Raw genomic sequence first — 11,226 nt, 5'->3', positions numbered from 1 at the left:
AACAGCTGAAAAATGTAAAGAAATAGAGCGCGCCCCCTTTACTTAAAGCCTATCGTAGCAGTGTGATAGTATTACTTGGGACGCGTGGGACCTTTCTTAACCCCCCCACCCCCTCCACCCAACTGACCTGGCCTTCTTTCCTTCTTTCGAGACGGCCTTGATTCAACCCGCCATGGAACGCCTCATCCCTGGTAAATAATTCACTGCTTAGATTAACTATATAGGTTTCTCTATCAAGTACGGTTTTTATCAAAGGCATAGAGCAGACTCCTCACATTTTTTTCGAGTTATTTTTCACCAAAAAGTATTTGTAAGTGCATTCCCCTAGTCTTGCTTTTTTTCATGCAATTTCAAGGACACTTGAGTTGTTTTCACCAAGGCCGCCTCGAATGATATATTGTTCATTACTTCTCTCAGAGTTCAATTCCTTATTTCCCTTCCTCACTGGGCTACTTTTCCTTGTTGGAACCTGCTTTTCCAACTAGGGTCATAGCTTAGTTGAAAATAATAATAATAATAATAATAATAATAATAATAATAATAATAATAATAATAATAATAATAATAATAATAATTTGGTGATGGAAAGTCAAGAAAGTACTGGACACTGGCAGACTCGCATTGCAATTAACTTAATTACCTTTTGGTGAATAAAGCAAGAGGGGATACAGGTTTGAATGGATTTGCAAACTAAAGCAAAAGACGATTTGGCTGTTTACTGTAGAAAAAATAAAGCTCGAATATTAACGTTTAAAAACTAACTGGTAAACACCTGAGGTCTGCTCCCAGCGCCCATTAAAGACGCTGGCGCTTCGTCTATGAATAATGTATGCGTTTTTAAAGCAAAGATTACACTTGCGTTATAAGAAATATGAACTACAATCTAGCCTGTAAGCATGAATTTAACTGTGTTAACATTGAGAGTAAAGTTTAGATCGCATTATCGTTTCCTTTGGTGCTACGTTTCTAAGGGTTTACAATATACTGTACTGTGTATTCCTTAAGTCTACTGTAAGTCATATGAAATCGTGCTAGAACTCTGCAACTCTAATATACTTAATGTAGTCTCACTGCTATTATTTTAGTGAGAAAAGCAGCATTTAGTTATCCAAAATTGGAGGAAATAAAAGTACGCAATACCATGCTTCTAAATCTGAAAATTTCTCTCCTGAGAGAAAGCACCCAGAGATGTTTGTGAGTACGTGTGGGTGTGTTCATGCATTTTCGGATCTGGAGGTCAAACGATTGGGCCGATCATGGCAACGTTCAACGCACAAGCACCCAGGAATTCTTATGCTTCTAGTCGTGGGTCGATTGGTGGAACATGCTAAGTCGTGCCAAATGTGCCATGATAGCATAATTTTTGTCAGCCTTAAAAAAGAGATAAGAAGAATCACCAGTTCTAAATTCGCGCTCACGTTGAAACTTTATCCTGTGTGATTACCGTTTTCAATGGTTGCAAACATTCTTACACAACGGTAAGGCAATCTGACAGACAGGTTGCAAACAGCGTCTACCAGGGATGCCAACACGAGACCTTGAACTCGGGTAAAATTTCAAATTGATCTTTCGAAGTCAAAATGTAAATCATTCGATGCGACTTGACTAGGGGAACACGATGGTGTGAAACACATTTATGTATCTCGATTAATTTAGGTGTAATAGGGAAAATAAATAAGGGTCGTCGATTGACCCAAGACCTTAAAATGGGTATCAATCGCTTCGTCTCATGACGCCCGATACGCTCGTTTTTCGTCTTGAGCCTCCATCTCGATTAGGGGCCAAGCGCGAGGGGGATTGTGTCAACAGCCCCCTCCCACCTCCTAGCCGTCTGTGTTATGAATTTTAAGATTTAAACGGCAAAAAGGCCAGATAATATGTCAGCAAAATCTATAAAAATGTACTTACTCCTCATGTTTGGTTTGATAACTGTCGAAATTTGGTGTTCGAACGTGACATTGGAAAAAAAAATAAGTATTGCAATTCATTGTATTAACGTTAAGGAGTGTTTGTCAGCATCTAATAAAGTAGAATAACATGATACTACGGTTAACCATAATAAAAACGAAATAAATGAATATATGAAAATATAAACAATATAGGTGATCAATAGATTAGTATCGCAATTATGGCAAAGCGCACAGGTCTTGTGGGATGGACATGGTCGCACGACTCGGGTAAATCCTCCAATTTTGGCCACAAGGCAAAGCCGGCCTCTACAATCAAATAATGGGTTCCAACTCAAGACCTATCTGCAGGTCTTAGTTCCAACTACATCGCTAAATTATTCAAACTCTTGAATGTGGAACAACCTCTGTATAATGACCTTCCAGAGTTGGGGTAGAGTTACCTTGGTATTCAATTTATTGGTTTATTTTGTGTAGGATAATAAAAGAGGTTTCGTGTGATGGTATGTAATATGGTCATTCAACAAACAAAATCAGATGGTGCATAGTTTTCATCCTCACGTCAACCTTGGAGGAACACTGGTGTCAACAGTTCTTCAGATGTATTTTCATTCATTTACTTTTAAGACATTTTTCTTTTTTTTTTGGTGATGTCATTTGACACATAAGAAACACAGTTAATCTTAATCAAGATTTTTTAAACCAAAACCAAATTAGTTAAATCCTCAAACAATTGATAAAAATGGAAAGGAAATCTAGAATATGACAGAAAATTGTGAGCCTCTTCAAATAACACTAAGATTTAAAAGAGAATATTTGAATAATTCTTTTCAATTAAGTCCAGCAAATTCTTATATCATTCATATTATGGCTCTTCACATTTTAATTTCTAAATTGAAATTTCATCAATTGCCTTTCTTTACTAGTTTCGCTTCCCCCTAAAAAATTTAAGGCCGTTTAGGCCACTTCTCCCGTCCACATTTTTAATGACGCCTTTGATCCAGCTCTTGTAATGGGCAATCTCAGTATAGACGCCGGGAATTCCAGGGGTGGCGCATCCAATACCCCAGGACACCACGCCAGATAATCTACAAGAATCAAGGTTCGAGGTAGATTTTTCGCAACACACCAAAGGTCCGCCGGAGTCACCCTGCAAGGGAGGATACTGTAGGAACTCAACGGAGAAAAGTGACATTGCTTCGAGATATTTTTCACAAACGGGAATGAAATTCGTCAGGATTACTAACTGAATGGAAGTTTTTTAATCCACGATTACGTGTTTTTTTCTTTATCTAAATCCCTCGAAGAACTGTTTGGTTATAGCAAACACATACAACCAAGAATCAAAAGTAAGAGACTTCAAGTCACTCTCACCTGGCAGGCATCTCGTTTGTTCCCCCAGCACAGATGTTCGTAGGATACACGTTGAACATCGATGAATAAGAGAAGGCATTGGTACAAAAATCATCCGACTTCACCTCGACCTGAGCATCCGTTAAGAAAGAGATCAGCGTTTAAAGGTTTTGAGAAAGGATCTTTGAAATTTTCGAATATTGCTAAAACACACAGCGACACCATGGGCCATTCAGGGTATGAAGTATATAACAAAACAAAAAATAACAAATGATAAATTTTTCATTTCAGTCCCATATTTCAGTAATAATGTATAATCCTTTCATAATTCATTCTTACACTTATTCTATTGAGGATTTCAAATAATATCAGTGCTGTGCTTAGATGCAGTCATGGATATGTTTACCAAGTACAAACATGTAAACAATATGAACAGGCGTTTTTTTTAAATGAAATTTGTATTCTATAAATAACTTACATCAGCTGCCATTAGCACATGAGGCAGACTTCCTCCCGAAGTCAGCTTTCCCCATCCTGATATGGTACATTTCTTTCCTATCGAAGATTCTGTCTTTGTTTCTAAGGAAACTGGAACGGCTTTTTGGTTGGCTGAGGAACAGAGGCTAATCATATATAAACATTCATAGAAACAAGACGAAAAAGTCATACATGAATTCCGATGGCAAACTTAAAAAGTAGAAAAAAAAATAAGAATTATAGATGAATAAGGATAAAATATTAATAATGACGCTATACGACGGTTAAGGTGTCGGTTTCAGTTCCAGCTTCACTTGGAGAGACGCTCGCCAGAACGTCAGCTGGGCAAACACAAATCTCCACTGTGGTGCCCAACACAGCAGTAAATTCTCCAGTAAACAGCTCAAACTCACGGTCCAAGGCAGGGATCGATCTGTCGTCATGCTAATGCAAGGCGAACGTGTTATACTTTTCGAATAATTTTACATTAGGACATTAGTAGAAAACTTACAAGTAATGTAGCCTAAATAATTTTTTTAAGAAAGTCTACTTTCTTTGCAATATGATCACCTCAGGATTTCATTACTTCGACTAAACCTTTAAAATAATTAAATGATGAGTCTTTCGTAATCGTTTTGCATGGAAGATCCCTAAACAAGTCACTGAGGACCATAAACTAAATCATTTGACCAAACTTATTCAAACGCTGTGGTAACACTTGAAGCTCTCTAGGATAAGACGATTAATGAAGATGAATATGGGTGAATCACTTTGAATTAGAGAGAAAACGCTGGGATATGAAATGTTTAATCACAGTCATTGGTTATCAAATAGATAATAAAAATTAATGAAAATAAATGTCAGAAAATCTTTTGGAGGAGAGTTTATGCTCAAAGTTTTTTTTTTTCTTTTTTTTTTTTTTTGAACACCAGGGTGAGTGATGTGAACCACTTATAGACAGACTTAAAATACTATATTAATTATCCATTACTCGCACGTAGTTTATTTATTTCCCCATTTCCTTTCCTCAATGGGCTATTTTTCCCTATTGGAGCCCTTAGGCTTATAGCATCCTCGTTTTCTGCGTTATATTAATTATTCATTATAGTAGTTCTAGTTTATTTGGTTCCTTATTTCCTTTCCCAAATGGGATATTTTTCCCCGTTGGAACCCTTGGGCTTATAACACACTGCTTTTCTACTGGGGTTGTAGCTTGGCTAGAAATAACAATAATAATAATAATAATAATAATAATAATAAAAAAAAAAAATAAGTGTACAGTGCAGTGAGTTCTGCACAGACAAACTGAAAGGCCTAATATCAAAAGGTGTTTTGTGTTTAAGAGATAATGTAAATAGTGTTTACCACGCTACTCCAACGCCTTACGAATTAGGATGGAAAGTTTTGGAGCAAAGGCATGACCCCGCTCCCGCAGATTACCTCATGGTAGGTCCTCTTACATACCCTTTAAGAGGTCATTGATTTGACACGGAGAATTATGTGATAAGCAATATGCATACGTGAATGAACGGTCAACCAAAAAAAAAAAAAAAAAAAAATCTTTTTAGTGCATACCCTCACTCGTGGATTGGTGGTCTAGTTCCACTTCAAAGCAAGAGGACTATATTGAAAGATCTAATTGTAAGTTCCTTACCGATATTCTAGAAAAGAAAATAATCACATGAATATTACAGCAAATTGTTGATTCCCCTACAGTCATTTCCGTATACTGTAATATAATCTATAATCACAATAAAGTTTTCGAGAAACTGGCAAAGAAAAAAAAAATTTTCTCCAAACAACAGTCAGATGTTGAAGTGTCTGTGCTCTAAATCAGTTCTGTGAGTTACAACTTTCGACTTGTCAAGTAAAATGTAGCATTCCGGATCTTATAAGTTAATTGTTTTTATCTACCTTATCACACGATAGATGATAACTTAAGGGTATGTGTGGCAAATCATTTCCGAACGCCCTTATAAGGAAGTACTTCTGTTGCAGATATCAATCTCTTTGGATTGATAACGTTTATCTATAGTGTACTTTATCTAAAATATTTAATCTTGTTTATAATGCATGATTTTTATGTAGTTAATATATATTCAGATCCTGATCTCTATACAAATTTCCTAGCACAGTTATGTAAGATTTCTTAACATTGACATGTGCGAAATATTGTTCCTTTATCTTATATTGATAGCGGTTATATGGAACCATTCGGGTTTCCTTTAAATAGATTAGAGCAATGTCCCTGTTAAAGATAAGCTGTAAACAGAACTTGCTTTCCTCAGAATTAGAGCAAAGGAAATTACAACTTTTCAAAATGTTATTTGTCAAAATAGTTGCAAAATCAAGTGTCACAGATTAAAAGCGAATACTCAAGAAAAAATCATACCAACATCAAACAGTGATATATTTGGGACACTGATCTTTTTATTTTATACTCTATTTCAAAACCACCAACATAATGTTTGTCATAATTTGCGACATCCCCTTGAGTATATTTTATCGCATTAACCTTTACCAAACAAAGCTATCATGAGATTATCATTTATGTAAGTTATCGTTCTATTTATTATTGCCTATAACAATTGATGGAGGAATGTTATCGTGGATCAAGGTGTTTTGTGATTAAACCGATAATGTGATGACATTTTAGGCACAATTTGCATTGACGTTTATATAGTTATGTGGAATTTGTATTTTGAATGTCAGGCCAAGAATAATTAGCCGTCCAATTCGTTGGTTGGTTGGAAAGTTAATTTATAAGATAACTCGCAAAAAATCTACTGGGAGCTAAGTAAAGTTATCCCTGTGGTGAATAATATTTCTCGTTGCATTCTGAAGATCCGTACCAACAAAATTCAATATTCTGGTCCTATTATTATTATTATTATTATTATTATTATTATTATTATTATTATTATTATTATTATTATTATTATTATTATTATTAGCTAAGCTACAACCCTATTGGGAAAAGCAGGATACTATAAGCCTAATGGCTTCAACAGGGAAAACTAGCCCAATGAGGAAAGGAAGCACGGAAATAAATAAACTGTATGAGCAGTAACGAAAAATTAAAATGAAATATTTTAAGATCAGTAACAACTTTAAAATAGATCTTTCATGTATAAACCATAAAAACTTTTAAAAAATCAAAGTAAGAGAAATAAGATAAAATGGTATGCCCGAGTGTATCCTCAAGCAAGAGAACTCTACCCAAAGACGGTGGAAGACCATGGTACAGAGGCTATGGCACTACCCATGACTAGAGAACAATGGTCTATGACTGATCACATGTAAATCAGTCTACGAGATTTGGATGGGTTAGTAAAAATCGTCTTTATGATTAATTCCTCGGTTCATGGCTGTCATAGTCACTAAAATATTCAATTCTACTTACTTGTTTAACAAAAAACTATTGAGCTGTGTTAAATTTCACAAACCAGTTTTGATCTCTAAATAAAAGTTATATGAAATGTCAGATAAGAATAGAATCTAATGAACTTTAATTAGAACTATCTAACCAGTTGCCTATATCTACCAAATGCGATTCAGTTATATCTATTATCTCTTCATGTACCATGTGAAGTGAATTTATGTCTTTTTAATGCAGTGACTGCTCTTGAAAAACTGTTTACCCACAAACATTTTACAAATAGTTTTGATTTTTACAATTATTTTTAGCATAACTTAGCAAATTAAACAAATACTTCCTTAACTGTTGTATTAACTACTTTACATTACACGACGAAGAACCATTTAATAAACAAAGTTTCATTCTATGAACAATCACTATTCTGGTCATTAATGTCCACCGTTTCTTTTTAAACCACTGATTCTCTATTCTCTCTTGAAAAATGAAAGAAACGAAGAAAGCACATACCTCTGGAGACTTTGTGAACTGGATTCTTTGTGTCAAGTTTGAGAAGAGCGAGGTCGTGTTTCAAGGAGAGAGAGTCGTAATCAGCCACGACGACTTTGGACACTCTGTACTCGGAATTGGGCTCGTTCAGGTCCCAGGCACCTGTGACTACGACGACATCCCTATAGCTGGAAAAGAAAGGTTTCTTTAAGGACACGGGACTGACAACTTCCTTCCAAAATAATTGAAAATGTGTCATAACGAAGGGCGAATGGTCAACCTCTTGAGAGAATGTATCTTTCAATGACATCGATGGTTAAAGCTGAGTATCTAGGAATTATAATTCCAAAGACAGTTTGGTGGTACTTAATTTGATAGAAATATCCTTGACAAATTAACATTTTCTCAACATATATACTCATTCTCTACACCTTGCCCTACAGTTTTGTTTGGTGCTGTTGTGGTATACTGTCTGTCAAGAAAATTTGTCTTTTTTAAAGATTTTTCCGAGATTGACAGAATAAAATGAGGAATTATTTGAAATGATTAAAAAATCCAGGAGACATGGTATATTCTATATATTCTATATCGCGAATGGATTTAGTACTCCTTATTTCATGTCTTGATTTCCTTTACTTATGAAACGCACTGCTTAATCTAAAGCATATTCTATTAAAGGATTATGTATCTACCACATTAAATATCCGCCCTCTTAATCTTAAATAATAAATAAAGATAGATATCCAACACATTCAGCGATGACCATCGAAGTTGTGACACCAGTTATGCATCTTGGATGCTTCATAATCTGGGGTTCGATTTCCCTCGGTCACTTAAAGCGGATCACCTACCAGAAGACATCGAACAATGGCCAGGAGCTGAAATATTCTGAAACCTGTTTTCAGCTCGAGATAATTTTAGTGTTTAATATTGAGTTAGATTTTGTTGCCTGTTGTGTGTATTAACTCATAGCATACAATGTTACCCCTAAATAAACATTAATGTGTACCCATCATGAGTAACATAAACATACACATGAAACTGAAGAGTGACTCAGAAGGATGCAAAATCATTGATGTTAATCGACTTGAATAATTGAACCTGGTGACACTTCAGCCACGCCTATGTAATAATTCACTTCACCTTTAACACGCAACGGTGTTGTTATTGGTGATAATGCGCCTAAAGTTTTTTGTTTTTCCACGAACAATCATTCTTATATTTACAAAAACGCACGAATGCACGCACAGAGTATTGGCAGAACAGATAATGATATCGATTTATTGATTTTTGGAATTTTAGCCAAATGGTCCATCGCTGGGGTCAAGCAGACCATTTAGTACCAAGTTGCAATGGGTGAACCCGCTGTTGCACCATGAAGTAAAAGTTAAATGAAGCTGGATAACGCAATGGAAGAAAAGAAGGAAGAAGAGATGAAAACATAAGACTAAAAGAGCAATGCAGCTGATGGCACTAAACTGCCCTACCCCTCGCTGCATTTGTGCATTGACAGAACGTTTGTTTTGCATCTACAGGTATAAAGGAAGAAATGTGAATTTTATATATTAAACAGCGAAGATTTTAGTTTTTTTCTCCATTTTGGCACGGGATTTAAAAGTAAAATAGCAGGATCTTTACTGTAAAGTCCTAAACTTAGGTTTATGATAAATCCTTAATAAAACTGCTTCCTGTACCCAACGAACCCGGATGCCAAGTATGGAGTGGTTTATGTATTTTTCTCTTAAAGTAAAACAGATTTTCCTCCAGGTTTTAAAATTTGGCTTGAATTCTTGCAGGGGTACCCATTTAATTCTCAAGAAACTTAAAATAAAAATATATCTTATTACTTTTTGTCATGTGTGCATTAGTTCTGTTAACAAGGATATCATAAGACAATATACACTAGAGAAATCTACACGAACACTCAAAGTATAGATGAATACGGTGCATTTTTGAAAGGCAAATGAACGCAACCAACATAACGATGACGAAGACTTCGGAGATGAAGTTAATAATGATTTATAAATCAAATAACTGGAGCTGAAAATTGATTTGCCTCTTATCAATTTTGATTTTAAAATTATATTAATGTAACATATGTACTTAATGTTATAGTGAGTCAATTTGAAATATGATAAAAAAGATAGTATTAAGCCGTTATTAAGGTTGTGGTGGCCAATGCGGTAACGTCCCTGACATGTGAACGCCTGAGTCATCAGTAGCCATTGCTTGGCCCTCCTTGGTCCTAGCTTGGGTGGAGAGGGGGCTTAGACGCTGATCATATGCGTATACATGGTCAGTCTCTAGGGCATTGTCTTACTTGATAGGGCAATGTCACTGTCCCTTTCTCCTGCCATTCATGAGTTGCCTTTAAACCTTTAAACGAGGGGGGATATAATATATTTTGTAACTATTGGGGATATTTGCAGATCCTTTATATAATAACAGTGCAGACATTTTAACATTTAACTTAAAATTTAGAAACTAGAAGCGATTTTTAGTGATAAAATGTAAATCGTGAATGAACATTCGGAACCTCAATAGAACTAAATATTGACCAATTAGTATGAACATGGGTAGTAGAATGAAGATTTTCCAATTCTATTCTGTAATTACATTCGGAAATACATACGTGAATATGTTGCTTTTGTGTGACAGTTATAAAGAGATGTAGACTATTAATGCACTTAGTTAAAAGATAGTAAAATGAAATCAGGCACTGTGTCAGATATTTATTACGCTCTAAGTTAGAACCATAAGCTGGTTGACGAGGATTAGCGTAAGACATTTTTTTTTTCCTTTTTTGTGGAACCGCAAATCATCACCAACACAGGAAAGATTGTATGCTATAAGATTATATCACTATTGATAATAACAATAACAACAATGATAATAATAATGCATTCCCTGGTTAGTGTTCACCTTCTTAATCTATTAATCTATACTTTTTTTTTTTAAATGAAGGTGATAAACAAAAAAATTATATTGGTCAGTTTGCTTTGATATATATTTCCCAGGTTTGAAATCTATGTAAATTTCTCATGAAATTGTTTGGCACATTACTAAGGGCCATTTGAATCCATGGAACAAGAAAATTAAGTCCTACTCATACCAGGAGTTATGACTATTCCATTGCCTGCTGAGAAACCGATATCAGATGATCGATTATTGAAAACCAAGCTCCATCACCAGGTCATTGGGTGAGAACTACCGTGTCATAATGAAACTTTAAGAAACGAGGAAAGATGGATACTAAATAGAAAATGACAATTAGCAAATGCTTTAGAGCAGAATTGTTGCAATATTCTATGACTTGACGGAAAGCAAATGACAATTAGATGCCCTACTAATAAATAAGTGTTTTGGAGAGATGCTGAGTTTAAAAAAAACAAAATCAGTTAAATTAAGAGAATTTTTCCAATCGTGAGTGAAATATGGATTTTCTATGAACTAGTTATTTACAGCTAGAAGTCTGCGAGAGTCAGATAATCTGTAAAATCAAACAAAACACTGAATCAATTCAGATAGTTTGGCATCATGGACCTTGAAGTAAATTAAAAATAACTCTCTCTCTCTCTCTCTCTCTCTCTCTCTCTCTCTCTCTCTCTCTCTCATCTCTCTCTC

General features: G+C 35.1%; 1 pseudogene; it reads right to left on the bottom strand.

Annotated features, from left to right (window-relative positions):
* Positions 1-2,398: 2,398 nt before the first annotated feature.
* LOC137620663 (serine protease 1-like) overlaps positions 2,399-11,226 on the bottom strand; it is a 22,610-nt pseudogene continuing 13,782 nt past the window's right edge.

The sequence above is a fragment of the Palaemon carinicauda genome, chromosome 27 (genome assembly GCF_036898095.1).
Source record: "Palaemon carinicauda isolate YSFRI2023 chromosome 27, ASM3689809v2, whole genome shotgun sequence".
In the NCBI taxonomy this organism is placed as follows: Eukaryota; Metazoa; Arthropoda; class Malacostraca; order Decapoda; family Palaemonidae; genus Palaemon; species Palaemon carinicauda.
This window is presented reverse-complemented; position numbering and strand designations above follow the sequence as displayed.